The sequence below is a fragment of the Schistocerca nitens genome, chromosome 12, assembly GCF_023898315.1.
Source record: "Schistocerca nitens isolate TAMUIC-IGC-003100 chromosome 12, iqSchNite1.1, whole genome shotgun sequence".
Lineage (NCBI taxonomy): Eukaryota > Metazoa > Arthropoda > Insecta > Orthoptera > Acrididae > Schistocerca > Schistocerca nitens.
In genome coordinates this window covers 164,515,912-164,540,757 of record NC_064625.1, presented here as the reverse complement: position 1 = coordinate 164,540,757, position 24,846 = coordinate 164,515,912, and positions in this window count along the sequence as shown.

Below are 24,846 nucleotides of genomic sequence, written 5' to 3'. Positions count from 1 at the left end.
TCGAGTATAATGACTTTTCTGGAGACTAGAAATCTACTCTGTAGGAATCAGCATGGGTTTAGAAAAAGACGATCGTGTGAAACCAAGCTCGTGCGTGCTATTAGTCGACGAGAGTCAGAGGGCCATAGACACGGGTTCCCAGGTAGATGCCGTGTTTCTTGACTTCCGCAAGGCGTTCGATACAGTTCCCCACAGTCTTTTAATGAACAAAGGAAGAGCATATGAACTGTCAGACCAATTGTGTGATTGGATTGAAGAGTTCCTAGATAACAGAAAGCAGCATGTCATTCTCAATTGAGAGAAATCTTCCGAAGTAAGAGTGATTTCAGGTGTGCCGCAGGGGAGTGTCGTAGGACCGTTGCTATTCGCAGTATATATAAATGACCGTGTCGATGACATCGGAAGTTCACTGAGGCTTTTTGCGGATGATGCTGTGGTATATCGAGAGGTTGTAACAATGGAAAACTGTACAGAAATGCAGGAGGATCTGCAGCGAATTGACGCACGGTGCAGGGAATGGCAATTGAATCTCAATGTAGACAAGTGTAATGTGCTGCGAATACATAGAAAGAAAGATCCCTTATTATTTAGCTACAATATAGCAGGTCAGCAACTGGAAGCAGTTAATTCCATAAATTATCTGGGAGTAGGCATTAGGAGTGATTTAAAATGGAATGATCATATAAAGTTGATCGTCGGTAAAGCAGATGCCAGACTGAGATTTATTGGAAGAATCCTACGGAAATGCAATCCGAAAACAAAGGAAGTAGGTTAGAGTACACTTGTTCGCCCACTGCTTGAATACTGCTCAGCAGTGTGGGATCTGTACCAGATAGGGTTGATAGAAGAGATAGAGAAGATCCTACAGAGAGCAGCGCGCTTCGTTACAGGATCATTTAGTAATCGCGAAAGCGTTACGGAGGTGATAGATAAACTCCAGTGGAAGACTCTGCAGGAGAGACGCTCAGTGGCTCGGTATGGGCTTTTGTTGAAGTTTCGAGAACATACCTTTACCGAGGAGTCAAGCAGTATAATGCTCCCTCCTACGTATATCTCACGAAGGGACCATGAGGATAAAATCAGAGAGATTAGAGCCCACACAGAGGCATACCGACAATCCTTCTTTCCACGAACAATACGAGAGTGGAATATAAGGGAGAACCGATAGAGGTACTCAAGGTACCCTCCGCCACACACCGTCAGGTGGCTTGCGGAGTATGGATGTAGATGTAGATGTAGGTAGATGAATCCATGGACCCTGCATGTCAGCAGGGGGCTGTCCAAGCTGGCGGTGGCTCTGTGATGGTATGGGGATGCGCAGCTGCAGTGATATGGACCCCTGATACGTCTGGATACGGCTCTGACAGGTGACACGTGTGTAAGCATCGCGTCTGATCACCTGCTTCCATTCATGTCCATTGTGCATTCCGACGGCTATTCCAGCAGGACAATGCGACACCCCACACCTGCAGAATTGCTACACTGTGGCTCCAGGAACACTCTTCTGAGTTTAAACACAGGGATGTCTTACAACATACTGTTCAGAAGAGATCTCCACCCCCTCGTACTCTTACAAGTTTATGGACAGTCCTGCAGGATTCACGATTTCAGATCTCTCCAGCAGTACTTCAGATATTAGTCGAGCGGCCGGCCGAGGTGGACGAGAGGTTCTAGGCGCTTCAGTCTGGAACCGCACGACAGCTACGGTCGCAGGTTCGAATCCTGCCTCGGGCATGGATATGTGTGATGTACTTAGGTTAGTTAGGTTTTAGTAGTACTAAGTTCTAGGGGACTGATGACCTCAGATGTTAAGTCCCACAATGCTCAGAGCCATTTCAACCATTAGTCGAGTCTCTGCCACGTCGTGTTGCGGAGCTTCTGCATGCTCGCGGGGGCCCTACGTGATATTAGTTTCTTTAGCTCTTCAGTGTGTAAGATGAGGCGCTGCAGGAAGTAAGGCTGTGAGGGTGGTGTTCTCGGCGGAATTGCCCCGGACACCACAGCCCATTTACGCCCCTATTATTATCGGAGTAGAGTTCCTTTAATTATACGGCGATAAATGTCGCATACACTCTTAAGAGTAAACAACAGCAATCGCGATGTGACGCATTTTTCAACAATACAGGGGTCTCTTCGACGTCCCATGTCGTTTCTTAGCAGCAGTCTTAGTCGAGTCGAATGGCGAGCAACGTGAATGGTCCTGTCCACATTCAGCAGAACCTTAAGAAATCGTCAAATGCAGTCGGTGCACGAGCAACGACAGCGATCTCTGGTAAGTCATTGATGAGCATCTGATTTCTGCCAATCCCTGGCAGTCAAAACACAGGCGTTAAATCGTGGCGCGTAACATTAATTCTCACTTCACGTACGTTGACTGAATACGGAGATCTCCAACAAAGCAGTTATATTCGAGGCATTTTAATTTTGCCAGTCAGTCGTCCAGACTGTTCATCACGATTCGTGTAAAGCAGTTTGTGTTCTAGAACCATTAACTTCATAAATCTTGTAATTAGAGTAAGATCGGAATCCTACAAATTACACATGGTCCTACGAAGATGTCAATTGCTTGCTTTATTCGCACATGTAGGTAACGTTCGACTAGTTCAGTACATAGCATTGTTGTGAAACAGACGTTTTCCATAGCCCTGTCGTACGAAATAATATATTTTTATAGGACTTTCTAACGTATTTTAGATGAATTTCAGGGATTAAATTCTATTTTGAGTCAAATCTAATGTCCGATTCCACCTGTGAGCTTTGACCAATGACATTTCGAGTGAAGGACGCCATGAGTTTACGATGCGAAGGCTGTAAGTGGCTTGTTATTAAATTTTATCTGTGGTTGTCTTAGTAACTGACGTAAGGTATGCTGTTTATTACAAATATATCGGGATTTCTCAGGTTGTGGTTAGGCAGGAACCTATGTGCACAGCTTAAGTTTCTGCTCGTGAATCAAGTAGCAATCGTATTGATAACCTCGTAAATATATATGACTACTTTTTTCCGATTATGGCACCATTTCCAGAGGCGGGGTTGGCCACAAACTTAAGAGCACAGTTGAAACTTCTGCGTGTGAGAGTATCTGCAATTACCGGTATATATAATCCCGCTTCTCACAAATATTTGGCTGTTTTTCTCCGAATGTGCCACGATTGCCGACGGTGAGATTAGGCAGCAACCATTTTTTTTTCTTTGTGTGTGAGGAATGTTTCCTGAAAGTTTGGCCGTACCTTTTTGCAACACCCTACATTATCATCATTTTCATTAAGCACATTCTTTGACTTGAGGTTCGGATAAAACTATCTGTTCACTTTAGGCATGAAATCTAGTACTCTAGTAGTCTATGTGTTTCAAGTTTGATATAGTATATTCTTAAGTGTTTGTGTTTGAAGGTTGGTACTTGCCTTCTACCTCCGTGTTGGGGCACTGGAATTTGCAAGGAATGTACAGACGGTGGAGAAATAAGAAATTGTGGTCTCCCTCGATATGACTTGAAGAAAATGGTGGACTCTCACAATTACAGTCAAGAATACGTTAAACAACTGTTCACGGAAATCTGTTGAAAATGTCATCATTTCAAAATTTCTTAAAAGTACGTTGCTACGTCGAACGCCAGTTTTTGGTTTGGTAGTGTGGTCGATAACACTCTTAAAGGTTCTAAAATCCTCAACGTCCATTTTACAGACTGCAATGCTGAAACCATGGAACATGATTTTATGGTGGGGCATCTCCTCAAGAGCTTCCAGATTTTATGAAGAAATGTGCGTCAGAGTAGCCGGTGAACGTGACTACAGAAATGAAAATTTGTGCTTTGCCAGATTTTCGCAACCGTTCATATAGAGGGAGTTTCAGAAAGGACTTTACGGCTTTAAAAATTCATATAAATTTATTGAAAGAAGATATAGAACTGGGTTTAGTGTTATTTTGTAGCCAAACATATGAAGGTTTTTTTTTTACCTTAAACTTAAGATGTTGTTTGTGGCTTCCGTTGGTTATCCTGCAGACATCCCATCGGAAGTCAATTTCTTCCCAAACTCGCTGTAGCATTGCATGTGTAACTTGCTCAGTGGTGGTGTAAATTCTTGCTATAAGTTCAGGTGGAGAAGCTGGCACATGAGGTACAAACACGATATCTTTGATGAATTGCCATTAAAAAAAATCGAGTGTTGTTTGGTCTGGGGAATGTAGGGGCCATGCAATTGGCGCATCACGGCCAGTCCATTGACCTGAGAAAATCCCGGACGTCAGCCAGATAGTGCCTGATGTTAACATTTCGTTCTTGGTCATCCTCATCGATGTATGGTATTAAAAATTGTAGCATATCCAGGTACACTATCCCTCTGATCGTTCTCTGACGGAAAAAAAGTGGTCGTACACTTCGTTCTTGCCCAATGCACAAACAACATTCAGTTTAGGGCTATCACGAACATGTTGCAATGTTCGATGTGGTTTATGTCCATTATAATTATCCGGGCTGTTATGCCGTGGTAGGTTGATGAATTCTGTGGTGATTCCCAACGTTTCGTCTCCGACTGCGGGAGACATCTTCAAGGGGGTCCGTAGCTCGATGGAAGGTCCAACACACCCACTGGCTCGCTACTGACTGCCGCTGAATTCCGTGACCGCGCGCTCCCGTGCCGCGGCGTGACGTCACGTGTTTTGAAAACGTCAGTGCGATCGGCCGCTGTCCGTCGCCGTCGATCGCCGTTGCCATCACCCAGTAGTGGACGGGTGGTACACATCTTCTTCAACACCGGCATCCATATACCGTTTAATTTCACGCCCTCCTCCTTTCGGTTGAAATTATTTGGGTGTTTAGCGATTTCGATTGCCTCCCTGTAAGAGCCTTTCGTAATATCCGCTTGTGGCCGCTAGTACTTGCGTCTCCTCGAAACGAATATTGTGGTTCCCTGGCTGGAAAGCATGCTCCGCAACAGCAGATACAGGAATACCTTAAGCCTGCCGAGGACGCTCGCAAACCATTGGAAAAAGCTGGATTGTATAGGATCCCATGCAGCTGTGGTGAGGTTTATGTGGGTACCACTAAAAGAACTGTTTCTAAACGTTTGGAAGAGCACAAGGTAAATTGTAGAAGAGGAGAAACGGAACGATCAGCTGAGCCACTGCAGTGAATGTCCGAAGGAACATTGAATCGTAATTCGGAATAACACAGGTGTTGCCCATATAGTATGGACTACTAGTTCCAAATCTTCTGAGTAATTGGCTATTGTATTAAAGGTAAGATGACCATTGGTTTGGCTGAATGCAACTGATACGTAGGTATTCTCGTTGCATAATTTCCGACTGGAGACAATTTCTCTAGAGCTCTCGCACCATCTGGGTAATGTTGAGAAAATAGTCTGATGGTTTTATATTTTTCAGGCCATATCGTCTCACACATTCGAGATAAATTGGAAGCATATTTTCAGCGTGCAGTCGATTCTCTAAAAAAGAATTTATAGCGTCGTTTACAATGACAACAGTATTCGTAATTTCTGGCACTGCATTTGCATTGTTACCCACGAGGTTGAGTTTGTGACTTGATCAAAGAAACTGTGAGGATCGAGAATATTTCTTTCTGAAAATGGCCTGTACACTGCTCTCTCTGCCAGCCACTGTAGAACAGCCATCGAAGACAAATCCTACACAATCTGCGATGCGCAGTAACCGTTCCCCAATGAAGTAGACGCCCCGTTCTTTGAAATGACCCGGGCGTCACAGATCTTGTGTCGAATCACGACCAGAACGGAACTTGTTGCACCATTCCACAATGGTAGTTTCAGACAGACATGCTTCCTCACAGACATTCTTCATTCTCTGACTGATGTCTACCGTTGTTTGTCCTACGGCAGTGAAGAAAAGAACAGCAGCACGTAGTTCCTGTTTCGACGCATTTGGTGATAACGTCGTCATAGTTCACGTTTCGGCATTTACTACACGCACGTCGGTAAGACACGAGTTTCACACCAGTCTCTCGCCTACATGTCGGTGCTTATATACCCGCATTGGAGTTGCGCTACGATGCGTATACGCTGCAGTAAAGCCTTCAATCGGAAACTTTTTGATCGGACCTTGTATAAGGATGTTGGATATTTCTCGTTCTTGTTGATGCTGGCTAACTACAACACAGCACGTACTCTCAACATTACAGACAAGAAATCAATGTGAGCCCTTTAATACGACGTTCACTGTGTTATCATTTAAACTTGAGGTGCCACTGGGTAAACAAATGTCGATTGTGAATGATGTGGACTGCTGAGTGTTCTCTTTTGCCTTTGACACATTATCTGATTCCTGATAACACCTCTTGTCGTGAGACTACTTTTAAAAACCGCATACCAAACAGGAATAAATCAAGAATGGTCCAGAGACACGCGAATCTTGTGTAAATATTGATTTTTATGTGAATAAACAAAGGGTTTAGCAGAAGATTACAACTTTAATACGCAGATCTGTAACAAAGAAAGAAAAAGTAATATTCTCGGTTCTTTTGGCTGCACATTTAGCTATCGGTATCACAAACTGTCTGCTAAAAACTTCAGGCTGCAGCGCTAAGTCCCTCAAGTTCGAATGTCGGCTAATTACCAATTGCGTATGGAAGTTGCGGTGTGCAAACGATACATATAGAACGTGCGATCGTAAATCGATCATGTGACTATGGTGGCGGGCGTAATGAGTATGTTTACGGCGGTCGCTACAGCAACGATGTAAGAAGAGCGATACAAAAATACTTGTAATTGCAAAGGAGACGACTTACCTTACTCGTTGTCAGTGTTGTCGGCATGTGAAAGTCCATTACGGTGGTCTGGATGGATAATTTGGAAGAGTCGAACCGTGTATTCTTCCTGATACTCGTTCGTTTCCCGTACTGTCCGAAATGAAATTGACACAGTATTTCAGCATTGAAACTGTTCTTACGAAGTTTTACACACTTCTCACCACCACAGTCTACACAGTCCCTTCTTCCCTCGTCAAACAATTTTCTACGCTGGATAAACATGGAATTGGATTTTTCCATGTGAGAGAATCCGCCGAAGAAACGTCAAGAACACCAGACATCCCACTCACAAAAGACATAAATCGTCTGGGATTCCCCAGCAACTCACAAATAATTCGCGGAGGTGTGTAATTTAGAGCAACTAAGGTAACAACGGAAAACAGATGAAAATGACGATCACATATAATTGGTCACAACGCCCGCCACCAGAGTCCCATGATCGATTTACGATCGCACGTTCGATGTGTATCGTTTGGACACCGCAACTTCGATGGGTAATCATTCTTGGAAACGACCGAATGTCGAATCTTTGATCTTCATAAATATTTTCATATCAATGGATGGAAGCATTTGGGGGATTATTTCTGTAAACATACAGGTTGACAGAGGGCTAGTGCAATCGACGTTACTGTTTACAAAACAATACACTACTCCAGTTTAAATATTTTATTTTTAGCTAATGGAAAAATTCCGTACGACTGATGCGCAAGTTTCAGTCACGAGTTTGTTTTCGCGCCACGTACTGTTTACTCTCTGTTTTTCCGCGACGAATAATTGCTCTCTGAACGGCGTACGTATACGAGCAGCCGTGCCTTGGCCGCACTTGTCTTGTTTTGTCTGTCTTCGACAGTTACATACGAGGCGGATTCGGAGCTTCCAGTATTCTGTACAAGAGTTCTATAACAGAAGCTTTTATTTTCGGTTTCCAGCGTCCAGCAGAAAGTTCTCTTGGCGATAGGGTAAGATATAATCAACTTTTGTAGCGAAGAATGAGACTGACGCGTAATCAGTAGTGATTGTTCTCATAGTAGTTACGAAAATGTGTGATGTTTGTGTTCTTCGAGGTTGTTAAGGTGGTTGTGTTGTTACTGGACATGTCAACATATATGAAAAACATACGTGGTCGAATTGCATGCAGTTTCTTGTGCTCTGCAGCTTCTGAGACACTCATTTCCTTCACGATCATCCCATAGGCAAAATACCCACGGTATTGCAATGCTGTTTCTTTCGGTTGTCAGTGGCTTGGAATAGATGACAAACTAGCTGCGGGTGTTGTTAATGTCGCTGCTCCATAGTTTTACGCACATAATGTACTGTCTGGCAAGCTAATGGTCGTAACTTGCAAACATTCTGTTAATGGTGCTAACTGCCTTGTACGTTTAGTACCGCTCAACTGGTACAATAGTCCCGTGAAGTGTTTTCTCTAGAATGTGTTTAGTCAGTCCTGGCATTATGTGCAATAAATGCAAATTATTCGTTAGCAGGTTTCGTAAAAGTTTCATGTGTTCATTTTTGACAGCGTATACGAACGCGCACGGGTGTACACACGGTCGCATATGTGTGTGTGTGTGTGTGTGTGTATTTCTCAAGGTCGAAATATATTAATTTTGATCTCTCACCCCCGACCCCTTTTCAGGGTGTAAGATTAGTTTCGACTCCAATGAAATAAAAAAATTCAGGTTCCTCTGTTGCAAGTTTGAATTCACAAATATAACGCAGGTTTCCGTCAGTTACGTAGTTTCACGCCATAATATAATAAATAGTAGTTGCCTTATGTTTAGCGATCATTTATGAGACTGTATATATGAATGTGTGGTTGCAGTTGTTGTGTTGTAGATTACATGGTGAAAATTAATGGCCTACAAATTCTGCTTTTGCTCCATCCAAACTGCCTGTTCTGTTTAGTCATTTTGATTTAGTGACCGCTTTTTCTCAGCAGTTGTTCACTGATCCATACAACCATCCCGCACAGGTATTCAAATACTCCCGATCTCTGCTGAAAGCCCGATGGAATCTTTCAATACATATAAAGCAGAGTTGATATTTCGGCAATAAGTGCAGATCGCGCCTCTAGCTCACAGTTGCAACACGATGCAAACCGTCCCTCTGCAATATTTGTTGATTACAATTGTGATCCTTCGTGTGACCTGGTGAATGTAGAACTACTACTTAATAATTCTAAACTGCTGGTTATCAGAAACCTTAGGTGCTCCCGTATTTACAGCAAACGCGGCAGAGCATGTGAAAAACCGGCGATAAAATCGAGATCGCAGAAAAGAATAAGACGGCGTAAAAAGCAGGCACGAATACGTAATCTTGGAAGTAGAGTCAAAGAACATTCGCCGTTATCTAACTTTCTGCAATTGTAAAATCTAGTTTACTTTGCAAGGAATAATTGTTTGAAACAGGGTTGCGGCAACTGTCCCAGATGCTCAGTGGGCCCCCACCACTGTTGAGGAGACGGGTGTGCGATGCCTCGGTGCGTGAACTTCGCCACCTTAGGTGAGTGAACTTCGTTTGATACTCGAATATTTGTGTCATGTAGGTCAATGTGAAATACCCACACTATTGTGTCTTTGTGCTACAACAGTCACCATGGGGCGAAACGTCTCTACATCATATATGTGTATGCATTCCAAACCACAAAATTCTTGTTTTCATACGTTAACATCATATACTCGTTTTCTGCTCAACTAAGAGATCCCAGAAGACTGAGTACCAGAATCTACGCAGATTTTGAGCAGTCCGTCAGGATCATTTAATACGAGTAACGTCAGGATCACTAAACACGATCATCGTCCTACTGAGAAAGGGAAAATTTGTGGCAGGAACTAATTAACCTTAAACGGCAGCATTTCGGAACGGAAGTGAGACGTATTTATCAATTTAATCCACTGATACACTACTGGCCATTAAAATTGCTACACCACGAAGGTGACGTGTTACAGACACGAAATTTAACCGACAGGAAGAAGATGCTGTGATACGCAAATGATTAGCTTTTCAGAGCATTCACACAAGGTTGACGCCGGAGGCGACACCTGCAACGTGCTGACATGAGGAAAGTTTCCAACCGATTTGTCATACACAAACAGCAGTTGACCGGCGTTGCCTTCAATGAAGGTCGGATTGTAGCCTATCCCAATGGCCTCGTATCACTAGCAGTCGAGGTGACAGGCATCTTATCCGCATGGCTGTAACGCATGGCCATGTCTCGATCCCTGAGTCAACAGATGGGGACGTTTGTAAGACAACAACCATCTGCCCGAACAGTTCGACGACGTTTGCAGCAGCAGGGACTGTCAGCTCGGAGACCGTGGCTGCGGTTACCCTTGACGCTGCATCACAGACAGGAGCGCAAGCGATGGTGTATTCAACGACGAACCTGGCTGCACGAATGGCAAATCGTCATTTTTTCGGATGAATGTGCTGTTTGGATGAATGTTCTGTTTACAGTATCACGATGGTCGCATACGTGTTTGGCGACATCGCGGTGAACGCACATTGGAAGCGTGTATTCGTCATCGCCATACTGGCGTATCACCCGGCGTCATGGTACGGGGTGCCATTGGTTACACGTCTCGGTCACCTCTTGTTCGCATTGACTGCATTTTGAACAGTGGACGTTACATTTCAGATGTGTTACGACCCGTGGCTCTACCCTTCATTCGATCCCTGCGAAACCCTACATTTCAGCAGAATAATGCACGACCGCATGTTGCAGGTCCTGTACGGGCGTTTCTGGATACAGAAAATGTTCGGCTGCTGCCCTGGGCAGCACATTCTCCAGATGTGTCACCAATTGAAAACGTCTGGTCAATGGTGGCCGATCAACTGGCTCGTCACAATACGCCAGTCACCACTCTTGATGAACTGTGGTATCGTGTTGAAGCTGCATGGGCAGCTGTACCTGTACACGCCATCCAAGCTCTGTTTGACTCAATGCCCAGGCGTATCAAGGCCGTTATTAGGGCCAGAGGTGGTTGCTCTGGGTACTGATTTCTTAGGATCTATGCGCCCAAATTGCGTGAAAATGTAATCACATGTCAGTTCTAGTATAATATATTTGTCCAATAAATACCCGTTTGACATCAGCATTTCTTCTTGGTGTAGCAATTTTAATGGCCTGTAGTGATGAGTTGATGTTAGTCAAGACAACAAAGATGCCATTATCAACACCTCACTTAATTTGAACGAGGCCGTGTAATTGGGCTTTGAGATGCTGGATGTTACTTCTACGATACTGCAGAGATACTTGGCAGGAATGTAGGCACTGTACATGACTGCTAATTGCGTTGGTGACGAGAATGTAAGCCGGCCGGTGTGGCCGAGCTGTTCTAGGCGCTTCAGTCTGGAACCGCGCGACAGCTACGGTCGCGGGTTCGAATCCTGCCTCGGGCATGCATGTGTGTGATGCCCTTAGGTTAGTTAGGTTTAAGTAGATCTAAGTTCTAGGGACTGATGTGATGACCTCAGATGTTAAGTCCCATAGTGCTCAGAGCCATTTGAACCATTTTTTTTTTCTTTTCTTTTGAACGAGAATGTAAGGTCGCAAGAAGACCGTGCTCCAGACGGCCACGTGGCAGTACCGAGAACGAGGACCATCGTGTTCAGTATATGGTTTTGGTGCGTCATACTGCATCTGCATAACAATATGAGCAGCAGTTGGCACCACAGTGACGCAACGAACTGTTATAAATAGGTTACTTTCAGGACAGGTCCAAGCCAGACGTGCTGTACAGTTTATTCCGCTGACTTCAAACCACCACCATTTTCAACTTCAGTGGCGTCAACCGAGAGCTCACTGGAGGCCAGAGTGGAGGTATATTGTGTTTGTCAAAGAAAACCGGTTCTGCCTCGGTGCAAGTGACGGCCGTGTGTTGGACAGAAGGGAGCCAGTTGAGGCCTGCAACCGAGCCGTTTACGTGCTACACACACTGGACCTTCACCTGGAGTTACGATCTTGGGTGCGATTTCGTACGACAGCAGGAACACTTTCGTGGTTATCCCACGCACTCCGACTACGAATCTGCATGCCAGTCTGATGATTCGACCTGTTTACTGCCATTCTTGAACAGCATTGCGGGAGATGTTTTCCAACAGGATAACGCTCGCCAACATACCGTTGTTGTAAACCAAGGTGGTCGTCTACATGTTGCCTTGGCCTGTTCAATCACCAGATCAGTCTGTAATGACACCATCGGACAACAACTTCGGCGTTACCTGCAAATAGCATTAACTGTCCCTGTACTGACCAACAAAGTGCAACAGGCGTGGATAAAACTCTACCTCACAAACTGACATCCGGCTCCTGCACAAAATACTGCATGTAAATGTGCATTTTTGCATGCAATATTGTGGCGCATGTACTGGTTGTTAATGTACTATCATTTCAGATTTGCAATGGTTCATCTCGCACTTACATTACCCCAGCTTCGGTATACCGCTCACGCTGCGTCGAACTTCGTTCGCAGTTCACTAATACGATCTCCATTTATACTGATGGCTCTAAGACCGATGACGGTGTCGGGTGTTCTTTTATTGTCGGGGCACACAGTTTCAAATACCGGCTCCGTGGCCATTGTTCGGTCTTCACAGCTGAGCTATTTGCCCTCTACCAGGCTGTTCTTTACATCTGCCGCCGCCGACATTCTGCTTACGTCATCTGCTCTGATTCCCTGAGCGCCATCCAGAGCCTCAGTGATCCGTATCCGGTTCACCCTTTCGTGCACCGGATCCGACGCTCTCTTCAGCAGCTGGCGGACGACGGTTCTCCGGTTACCTTTATGTGGGTTCCTGGCCGTGTCGGTATCCCTGGGAACGAAGCTGCAGATGCCGCGGCGAAGGCTGCGGTCCTCCAGCCTCGGACAGCTTCTCGTTGTGTGCCTTCATCTGATTTTAGCAGGGTCATTTGTCAGCGCATTTTATCGCTGTGGCGTGCCGATTGGTCTACACTTACTGAAAACGAGCTTCGGGCCTCGAAACCTCTCCCCGCGGCTCGGACGACCTCTTCACGACCTTCTCGGCGGGGGGAGGTCGCTTTGGCCCCGTTACGGATTGGACACTGCCGGTTCAGCCACCGCCATCTGCTGACGGGCAAGTGCTGACGGTGCGCCACGTTTTAACGTCCTGTCCGGATTTTAATACACTGCACATTGATCTTGGCCTGCCACGTACTCTGGATGAAATTTTAGCGGATGACCCGGGAGCAGCTGCTCGCGTTCCTCGTTTTATCCACTTGACAAACCTGTCTAAGGACATTGGATTATGCTGTTTTCTTTTAACCCCTTGCCTGTTAATGTGCCTTTTATGGTGTTGTCCTTTTTAGCTGCTGTTTTAACATTGTGCCCCACAGTGCATTCATAACTTAGTCTGGGAGCTAATGACCACTGTAGTTGTGCGCCCTAAGGCCACAAAAAAAACTTACATTACCATGTGAGCTTGCAAATCACTTACATATGTTATGAAGACAAATGTATTCGCGAAATTTCATTACTCTACATTAATTATTTTTTGGTGTTGCATTTTTTCCCGCCAGTGTGCTTTCAATAGCCTGATGTACCTAAGCACTACATTGCAACGCTGTTCGACACAAATTTCGAATTACATATCATATTTATAGGAACAATAGTTTAGTAACACAAATATGATTAGGCCAGCATAACAAAAAAGTAATATAAGGAACCTGGCACATCAGCGTCACAAGTCTTTTAATGAATGTCATCGGTCGTTTTATGCTGCTGAAAACGCTTTCCGAAAGTCGGAAAAACCACCATAAAACATCACTGTATAGATATCTGCACCTCTTAAAAATACTGATAGCAAGGAGTTGTGTTTTGTCAGACTCCTTTATCCAGCATAACGATGTGCCTCAGGGTTGGAGCAGGAGAGACACCACAGGACATTTCAATTTCCACTGGCTATACTTCTACAAATAAATTTATTAAACTTTGTCAGCATGACCAGGAAGGATTCAGAATTCACACTTTTCTTCATAAGTTAGAGAGATTCTTCGATGAATTTTGCACAGCATGCAAACAATGCTTAAAGGTGTATGAAACTCTAGAATTTTCCAAATCTATTAAAAACTATGGTAAAAATTGAGGTAATTAACTATATGTGTTTTTTCTAAACATGATGTTTAAAATACAACGGCTAATTCGTTTTTTCATAAATTTAGTAAATGCTAGAGTTTCATACACCTGTAAGTATGATATGTATGCTGTGGAAAATTCATCGAAGAATCTCTCTAACTTATGAAGAAAAGTGTACCTATAGCAACAAATGCAGCCATTAGTAAGTATAAAAAATGATGAAATTTCACACGTAAAAAAAAAAAATTGTTATGTTTTCGAACTTCCACTGCAATGAGTGTGAATCCTGAATCCTTCCTGGTGATGCTGACAAAGTCTTATGGATTTATTTGTAAACGTATAGACACTGGAAATTAAAATGTTCTGTGATGCCTCTCCTGCTCCAAGTCGGCCCGTTTGACGTCCTACCCCCCTTAATTCTATAATGGCATCTCCGGCTTCCTTTTCGTTGAAAATTTTGCCATCTATTGCATTTCTCCACGGACCTGTCTCATTGAGCGGTGTCTTCAGCGCTGTCTCGATCGCCTTTACTCATGGAGCATCGACAATGGCTTTTGTTTTTCCACATACAAAACCGTTTGTATGAATTTCTGGGGGCCTGTTGGTCTTCCGTTCGTTGAAAATACGAAATGAATGGGACTCATTCTCGATAGGACACTTTCTAGGCCCTCCCACATGTCTTACCTGGCAGCCCGCTGTATGCAGTCCCTCAATGTCCTTCGTGTCCTCAGTGGTATTTCCTGGGGAGCAGATTGAACCACCCTCCCCCCTTTGGACTGGTCCCTTATCCGCTCAAAACTAGACTATGGGTGTTTTGTTTGTGCATCTGCAGGTCCGTCCTTCTTATGTCCTCTCAATAGTGCCCACAATCGTGGAGTGCGTTTGGCCATGGTCACCTTTTACACATCTACATCTACATCTACATTTATACTCCGCAAGCCACCGAACGGTGTGTGGCGGTGGGCGCTTTACGCGCCACTGTCATTACGTCCCTTTCCCGTTCCAGTCGCGTATGGTTCGCGGGAAGAACGACTGCCGGAAAGCCACCGTGCGCGCTCCAGTCTCTCTGATTTCACATTCGTGATCTCCTAGGGAGGTATAAGTAGGGGGAAGCAATATATTCGATACCTAATCCAGAAACGCACCCTCTCGAAACCTGGACAGCAAGCTACACCGCGATGCAGAGCGCCTCTCTTGCAGAGTCTGCCACTCGAGTTTGCTAAACATCTCCGTAACGCTATAACGCTTACCAAATAACCCTGTGACGAAACGCGCCGCTCTTCTTTGGTTCTTCTCTACCTCTTCCGTCAACCCGATCTGGTACGGATCCCACACTGATGAGCAATACTCAAGTATAGGTCGAACGAGTGTTTTGTAAGCCACCTCCTTTGTTGATGGACTACATTTCCTAAGGACTCTCCCAATGAATCTCAACCTGGTACCCGCCTTACCAACAATTAATTTTATATGATCATTCCACTTCAAATCTTTCCGTACGCATACTCCCAGATATTTTACAGCAGTAACTGCTACCAGTGTTTGTTCCGCTATCGTATAATCATACAATAAAGGATCCTTCTTTCTATGTATTCGCAATACATTACATTTGTCTATGTTAAGGGTCAGTTGATCCTCCCTGCACCGAGTGCCTATCCGCTGCAGATCTTCCTGCATTTCGCCACAATTTTTTAATGCTGCAACTTCTCTGTATACTACAGCATCATCCGCGAAAAGCCGCATGGAACTTCGACACTATCTACTAGGTCATTTATATACATTGTGAAAAGCAATGGTCCCGTAACACTCCCCTGAGGCACGCAGAGGTTACTTTAACGTCTTTAGATGTCTCTCCATTGAGAACAACATGCTGTGTTCTGTTTGCTAAAAACTCTTCAATCCAGCCACACAGCTGATCTGATATTCCGTAGGCTCTTACTTTGTTCATCAGGCGACAGTGCGGAGCTGTATCGAACGCCTTCCAGAAGTCAAGAAAAATAGCATCTACCTGGGAGCCTGTATCTACTATTTTCTGGGTCTCGTGAACAAAGAAAGCGAGTTGGGTCTCACATGATCGCTGTTTCCGGAATCCATGTTGATTCCTACAAAGCAGATTCTGGGTTTCCAGAAACGACATGATACGCGAGCAAAAAACATGTTCTAAAATCTACAACAGATCGACGTCAGAGATATAGGTCTATAGTTTTGCGCATCTGCTCGACGACCCTTCTTGAAGACTGGGACTACCTCTGCTCTTTTCCAATCATTTGGAACCTTCCGTTCCTCTAGAGACTGGCGGTACACGGCTGTTAGAAGGGGGTGGGGGGAGGGGGGGGGTCAAGTTCTTTCGCGTACTCTGTGTAGAATCGAATTGGTATCCCGTCAGGTCCAATAGACGTACCTCTGTTGAGTGATTCCAGTTGTTTTCTATTCCTTGGACACTTATTTCGATGTCAGCCAATTTTTTCGTTTGTGCGAGGATTTATGCCCTACCCAGCGCAGTTGAGAGTCTGTGTGCTGAAGCTGCCGAACTACCACTGTCCTACCACCATAACTTTCGCCTCAGCAGATACCCGTGTCGTTTGTCTGCCATGCATGGCCGCCCATCCTATGCCTCCTTCTTCGATGACTCCTTTGATCCACCAGTCTGGGGCACGTCCCTCTTCTGGAGTTCGATTTCGGTTCTTGCTCCAGCAGCTTAGTATAGAACACACCTGTACTATATCGAGTGGATGGACGTGTATGGGTATGGAGACGACCTCATGAATCCACAGACCCTGCATGTCAACAGGGGACTGTTCAAGCTGGTGGAGGCTTTGTAATGGTATGGGGCGTGTACAGTTGGAGTGCTATGGGAACTCTGATACGTCTAGATACAACACTGGCAGGTGACATGTACATACGGATCCTGCCTAATCACCTGCATCCATTCATGTCAAGAGTGCACTCTAACGGACTTCGCCACTTCCAGCAGGACAATGCGACACCCCACACGTCCAGAATTGCTACAGAGTGGCTCCAGGAACATTCTTCTGACTTTAAACACGTCCGCTGGCCACCAAACTCTCGACAAGAACATTGTTAAGCGTTTCTGTGATGTCTTGCAACGTGCTGTTCAGAAGAGACCTCCTCCCTCTCGAACTCTTACGGATTTATGGACAGCCCTGCAAGGTTCATGGTGTCAATTTCCTCCAGCACTACTTCAGACATTTGTCGAGTCCATGCCACGTCGTGTTGCGGCACTTCTGTATTCTCCCGGGGGCCTGCATGTGTATCAGCTTCTTTCGCTCTTCGCTGTGTATTAGATGAGGTACTGCCGGAAGTAAGGGTGTGAGGATGTTTTTCTCGGCGGATTTGCCCCGGACACTACAGCCCATTTACGCTCCTATTATGATCGGTGTACAGTTCCTTTAATTATACGGCGATAATTGTCCACATATCGTCTTGCAGTAAACAACAGCAATCGCGACGTGACGGAGTTTTCAACAATACATGGGTCTCTTCGACGTCCCGTGTCGTTTCTTAGCAACAGTTTGATTCGAGTCGAATGGCGATCAACGTGAATGGTCCTGTCCACATTCAGCAGAACTTTAAGAAATCGTGAAATAGGGGCACGCGCAACGGTGGCGGTCTCTGGTAAGTCATTAACCAGCATGTGATTTCCGCCTATCCTTGGCAGCCATAACACAGGCGTTAAACCGATTGCACCTTTTTGAGGATGCGTAACATTACTTCTCACATCACGTATGTTGAATGGGTATGAAGATCTTCAACACAGCAGTTATATTCGAGGTAATTTAATTTTGCAAATCGGTCATCCAGTCTGTTTATCACGGTTTGTCTAAAGCATCTTGTGTTGGAGAACCATTAACTTCACAAATTTTTTAATTAGAGTAAGATCGGAATACTACAAATTATACACGGTCCTGCAAAGATGCCCATGCCAATTGCTTACTGAATTCACTCGTGTAGATAACATTCGACAGGTTTAGCACATCGTCGTGGTGCCGTGAAACTCACGTTTTCCCTGGCCCTGTCGTATGACATAATATGTTTTATAAGACTTTCTAACGCATTTTAGATGAATTTCAGGCATTAAGTTCTATTTTGTTTCAAATCTAGTGTCCGATTCCCGATCGAAGGACGCCATGAGTTTACGATCCGAAGGATGGAAGTGGCTGTCATTAAATTTTATCTGTGGTTGTGTCCGTAACTGACGTAAACGATGCTGTTTATTACAAAAATATTTCGCGATTTCTCAGGTTGTGGTTAGGCAGGAACCAAAGTGCAACGCTTAAGTTGCTGCTCGTGAATCAAGTAGCAATCGTATTTATAATTTTATTCCTCCTAAATATATATGACTACTTTTTTCCGAATATGACACAATTTCCGAAGGCAGGGTTGGCCAGATGCTTAAGAGCACAGCAGAAATTACTGCGTGTGACAGAGACTGTCTACAATTACCGGTACATATAATATTGCTCCTCTCAAAAACTTGGCTGTTTTTTTTTTTTTTTTTTTTTTTTTCCTAATGTGCCACGATTGCCGAAGGTGATATTAGGCAGCAACTTAAGAGGACAGTTATATAGGTCAATTCTAGTTCTTCATACCACGGTTCGTTATTGTTGTTGTTGTTGTTGTGGTGGTCTTCAGTCCTGAGACTGGTTTGATGCAGCTCTCCATGCTACTCTATCCTGTGCAAGCTTCTTCATCTCCCAGTACCTACTGCAACCTACATCCTTCTGAATCTGCTTAGTGTATTCATCTCTTGGTCTCCCTCTACGATTTTTACCCTCCACGCTGCCCTCCATTGCTAAATTTGTGATCCCTTGATGCCTCAAAACATGTCCTACCAACCGATCCCTTCTTATCGTCAAGCTGTGCCACAAACTCCTCTTCTCCCCAATTCTATTCAATACCTCCTCATTAGTTATGTGATCTACCCATCTAATTTTCAGCATTCTTCTGTAGCACCACATTTCGAAAGCTTCTATTCTCTTCTTGTCCAAACTGGTTATCGTCCATGTTTCACTTCCATACATGGCTACACTCCATACAAATACTTTCAGAAACGACTTCCTGACACTTAAATCTATACTCGATGTTAACAAATTTCTCTTCTTCAGAAACGATTTCCTTGCCATTGCCAGTCTACATTTTATATCGTCTCTACTTCGACCATCATCAGTTATTTTGCTCCCTAAATAGCAAAACTCCTTTACTACTTTAAGTGTCTCATTTCCTAATCTAATCCCCTCAGCATCACCCGATTTAATTTGACTACATTCCATTATCCTCGTTTTGCTTTTGTTGATGTTCATCTTATATCCTCCTTTCAAGACACTGTCCATTCCGTTCAACTGCTCTTCCAAGTCCTTTGCTGTCTCTGACAGAATTACAATGTCATCGGCGAACCTCAAAGTTTTTACTTCTTCTCCATGAATTTTAATACCTACTCCGAATTTTTCTTTTGTTTCCTTTACTGCTTGCTCAATATACAGATTGAATAACATCGGGGAGAGGCTACAACCCTGTCTCACTCCTTTCCCAACCACTGCTTCCCTTTCATGCCCCTCGACTCTTATAACTGCCATCTGGTTTCTGTACAAATTGTAAATAGCCTTTCGCTCCCTGTATTTTACCCCGGCCACCTTCAGAATTTGAAAGAGAGTATTCCAGTTAACGTTGTCAAAAGCTTTCTCTAAGTCTACAAATGCTAGAAACGTAGGTTTGCCTTTCCTTAATCTTTCTTCTAAGATAAGTCGTAATGTCAGTATTGCCTCACGTGTTCCAGTGTTTCTACGGAATCCAAACTGATCTTCCCCGAGGTTGGCTTCTACTAGTTTTTGCATTCGTCTGTAAAGAATTCGCGTTAGTATTTTGCAGCTGTGACTTATTAAACTGATAGTTCGGTAATTTTCACATCTGTCAACACCTGCTTTCTTTGGGATTGGAATTATTATATTCTTCTTGAAGTCTGAGGGTATTTCGCCTGTCTCATACATCTTGCTCACCAGATGGTAGAGTTTTGTCATGGCTGGCTTTCCCAAGGCCATCAGTAGTTCAAATGGAATGTTGTCTACTCCTGGGGCCTTGTTTCGACTCAGGTATTTCAGTGCTCTGTCAAACTCTTCACGCAGCATCGTATCTCCCATTTCATCTTCATCTACATCCTCTTCCATTTCCATAATATTGTCCTCAGGTACATCGCCCTTGTATAAACCCTCTATATACTCCTTCCACCTTTCTGCCTTCCCTTCTTTGCTTAGAACTGGGTTGCCATCTGAGCTCTTGATATTCATACAAGTGGTTCTCTTCCCTCCAAAGGTCTCTTTAATTTTCCTGTAGGCAGTATCTATCTTACCCCTAGTGAGACAAGCCTCTACATCCTTACATTTGTCCTCTAGCCATCCCTGCTTAGCCATTTTGCACTTCCTATCAATCTCATTTTTGAGACGTTCGTTATTATTCGTGATTTTTCATTGTCTGTTGTTATTTCTTTTAGGATTATTTATTTGCTTTTTGTCTCTATACACCGTAGGTCAAGTCTAGTTGTCGATTCCAACGTTAGTTATCTTTCTCGTTCTACCAGAAGAATAGCGAATGATACGAAATAGTTAAATTTTTGAAGAAATAACTAACAGCCAATAAAAATCATGAAATAAAACGGAACGTGGAATCAACAATTAGAGTGATACCATACATGGCAATTCTCAAAGAATGCACAGCACACACCTACAGCAACAACAGTAGTATAGAAAGTAACACCAAAACAGGAATCGTTTAACGAACCACTGCATGATCCTACAGTGCATTCTTTCAGAATTTTCATGTGTCGTACCGCTCAAAATGTCGACTTCACGTTCCTCTATTACGCCATTTTCATTAGGCGTGGGCCCCTAATATCTTTAGGATTTACCTATTATGGTACCGCTTCCTGAACTACTACAAAAAAGCGATAATGGAACCGACAATTAGAACTGACCTATACAGCTCACTTCTGGTTATCGATCCCAAGATTTGTTATTTTTTCGTTACTTGTGCAGTATTTTCTCTTTTAGAAATTCTTTTTTGCTTACTCCTTTTTTCCCGCTTATGTGCTGCTTACGTTTCCTATGAGTTAGCATTTCTTTCATTTTGCGGTTGTTGTGTTAGATTTTAGTTTGTGCCCTTTCAGAACCCACACCCCCCCTAAGATTATTAAGAACTGCCGCTATTCCATAATATTACGAGTTTACTATCCGTGATGCTGCAGTGAACTTCAAAGGCAGTCTATGGTTCTTTCACTTACTAGCGTAAACTAAACACTGAGAACCAGAAGGGCCCAAAGCACATAAGCAAAATTTAGGGAAAAACAGATATTTGTGAAAATCAGATTTGTAGGGAAACCACCAGTCTCATGGCTGTGATTTTTTTAACATCCCATATTTCCTATTAATATAGTTCAATATTTATCATTCTCATTATTACACACCTCACAGGCCTTTATCTGACCACGCGAAGCATGTATGACTATTTGCTCCTCCTCTTCTTCCAGTACTTTTTCGTTCGTTGGCTAAAGGTCCTCTTCCTTTCTTCGGTCCACTTTGATCTTTCGGTTTTAGGTGCTGTCTTCTCTGACATTACTTCCCAATTGTGTATTTTGTGTCTACAGACGCTTTTGTCTGTGATGTCCGCTGAATTAAACTGTGCTTCTTCCAGATCAGTTTTGACTTGTGCCATCCAAGGTGTAGTGGTTTTGCACCTCTGTTTGTATCTGAGTATTTTGTTGGTGCGTCTGGTCTGTTCGAGTCTGCTGACGTGGCCGTGAAATTTTAGCCTCCTTTTTCTGATGTCCGCCGCTAGGTCGGACAACTTCTCTGTGGTGTCTCTGGAGTGGGGCCTGTATCCATCGTTTTGGTCCAATAATTTTCCTGATAATTTTTCTTTCCTCTGTGAGCATCTTCTCTAGGTCGCCCTTGGTGTGTAGCTTCAGTGTCTCGCAGGCGTATAACACCTCAGGTTTGATTACAGTATTGTAGAGACGAATTTTGACGGAAGTGGACAGACATTTTTTGTTGTAGATGCCCGCATTTTGTGTAAGGCTCTCTTCGTCTTCAGTAACCTGGTGTTCTGCGTCTCTACCCCTACTTGTTCTGCATACTTCTATTATTATTATTATTATTATTATTATTATTATTATTATTAATCTAATAGAGGTAATGGCGTCTTTTAACTGTAGTGTAGTTTGTAACCAATGTAAAACTAGAATCAGAACATAAGTAACAGACACTTAATGCACATAGATGTGACCTGTCCCAACACTTCAGATCCCTGTTATCATCGTTTTCATTAAGCACATTCTTTGGATTGAGGTTCAGATAAAACTGTCTGTTCACTTTAAGCATGAAATCTAGTAGTTTTGTTGAGTCTATGTGTTTCAAGTTTGTTATAGTATTTTCTTGAGTGTTCGTGTTTCGAGGTTGGTATTTGCCTTCTACCTACGTATTGGTGCACTATATTTTGCAAGGCATCTACAAACTGTGGATAAATAGCAAATTGTCGTCTCCCTCACTGCGACTTGAAGAAAATGGTGGCCTCATACGATTCCAAGGAACAAAATGAGATTAAAAAAACAGGTAGACACTGTGTTACATAATGAAGCAGGCGGGCCGTGTTCAAGCCCCCCCACTGGCCACAAACGTTTTCTTCTTTAGCTGTTCGCTATGTTCAAATTTGTGTCTGTATCGCGGTGCAACGTCCGTTTGCAACAGCAAGGTGTAAGGAACGGACCTATAATGACAGTTGATTCTGCACAACTACTCTATTAGCAGCCGAAAGAAGTCGACTTTTGAATGGGAACCGCAAGTGTTTGATGACAAGGAGACAAGTCCACCGAACCCTCCCCCAGGAAACAAGTCTGGTGCGTCGTACACGGCATTAGAGACAATACATGTGTCATATGACAGGAATCTCTTACCGACACACCTAATTTGAACGCCTGTGACTGAGTGAGATATGCCTCCTTGCCCAATTTAGGTTACGTTACTTTAATCAACAGTTCATGGAAACCTGTTGAGAACTTTATCATTGCAAAATTTCTTAAAAGTAAATTGTTACGACGAACAGAGTCGGTAACATTCTCAAAGACTCCAAAAGCCTGAACGTCCATTTTACAAACTAGAATGCTGAAACCAAGGAATGAGATTTTATGGTGGGGCTCCTCTCCACGAGGTTCCAGATTTTATGAAGAAATGGGCGTCATTGTTGCCGGACAGCATTACTGCAGCAATGAAAATTTGTGCCTCGGGCCATCATCGAAGTGAATATCAGAGAAACCGGCGAGACAGCTTTTCGCAAATGTTCATATATGCCAGTGTAGTGCAGATGTACAGCATGGACAAAGGTGGTTCACTATAAGATCAACAGATGTCAGGAGAATGCATACTGTGGTGTGCGTACTGTAAGACTTTCAGTACACACACCATCAGATTATTTGACTTGTCGCTCTAACGAAGTAGGCGAGTGTCAGCAATATGTTTCGTGGTCTTATCGTGGCGTGTTTATCTTCTGCCGTTAGGTCAGACGATAGAAATGCCACTTGCACGCTTAGAGTAGCAGATTGATGGTGTCCAGCTTTAAATAGAACTTGATTATTTTCACACACATTTATTAAAATAATAACATGCATAAAAATTAGTTAACTTGATTCTGGACGCTATTTACAATTGACAATCTGAAGTTCCTTTGGTATTGGAATGTTAATCTTATTCTCACATATATCTCTGATACTCGACAAAAGCGTCTATACACTTATCTTCATGGCTATGTACAGGAATATGGTAATCTTATTAGACGCAGACTGAAACTTGACTATAGACTGGTACAGACAAATGTAGAACTAGTACAGACTGATACAGACTAATGCAGACTGGTACAGACTGGTGCAGACAAATGCAGACTGACTAATTGGAGGTGTGTACACTCGTTATAATACCTCGCGCGTTCAGGTATCACTGCGCGAGTGTGATCCACGACGAGAAAAGGTTCTACATTAGCAGCAATCTCATTGGCTGCATTACATATTAATACGCGGATCGGCGGAAGCAGAATTTGGTCCGTCTCTATGGCAGCGCCATCTCGTAGTGCGGAGACGGACGAGCGCTGCGCCAGCGCTGTTGTGCTTTGCGGTGCGCGCTCTAGTGGGAAAGTTGTGTACGCGCTGACTACGCGGAACTACGTACACAACACATACGTGCCACAATCTCAAAATGAACGACGGTTATGGTTCTCAGCGGTTCAATTTGTTTCACACATGTATGTTTCATTTTTCTGTTGTTACCTTCTTTTCCGTCATCTCAGTTTCTTCACAATATAATTCGTGCCAATGTAATTAATTCGGTGAACTGTGGTGGGATTCTATCACGTGTATATGATTGTCTTTTTCTCTGTGACAGATTCGTTTGTTTACAAATAAGCCTCGTTGACTTCTGATATTGCCCATCGCACCCCGTCACGTTAGTGGTAAGATGGCCCCCTGGGCAGCCCGTCAAAAACTGAACAGAGATCATGCTTGAAAACAGGAAAAAGTTGTGCTGAACTGTGAAAAAAGGCAAAATAAAAACAGTGAACTGTTCAAGTTTAGCCGGCCGCTGGTGGCCGAGCGGTTCTAGGCGCTTCAGTCTGGAACCGCGCAACCGCTACAGTCGAAGGTTCGAATCCTGCCTCGAGCATGGATGTGTGTAATGTCCTTAGGTTAGTTCGGTTTAAGTAGTTCTAAGTTCTAGGGGTTGATGACCTGAGATGTTAAGTCCCATAGTGCTCAGAGCCATTTGAACCATTTGTTCAAGTTTAACAAGTGCGATACTGGGCACACTCGAACAGCCGGGGTGTTGCAGCAAAATGGTTGCATAAAGCGGACGAGTCGGGTTCGAAACTCTCTCGTGGTATTTATTTTTATTTTCTTCGCAACATTATGAACTGTCCGTTCACTCATTG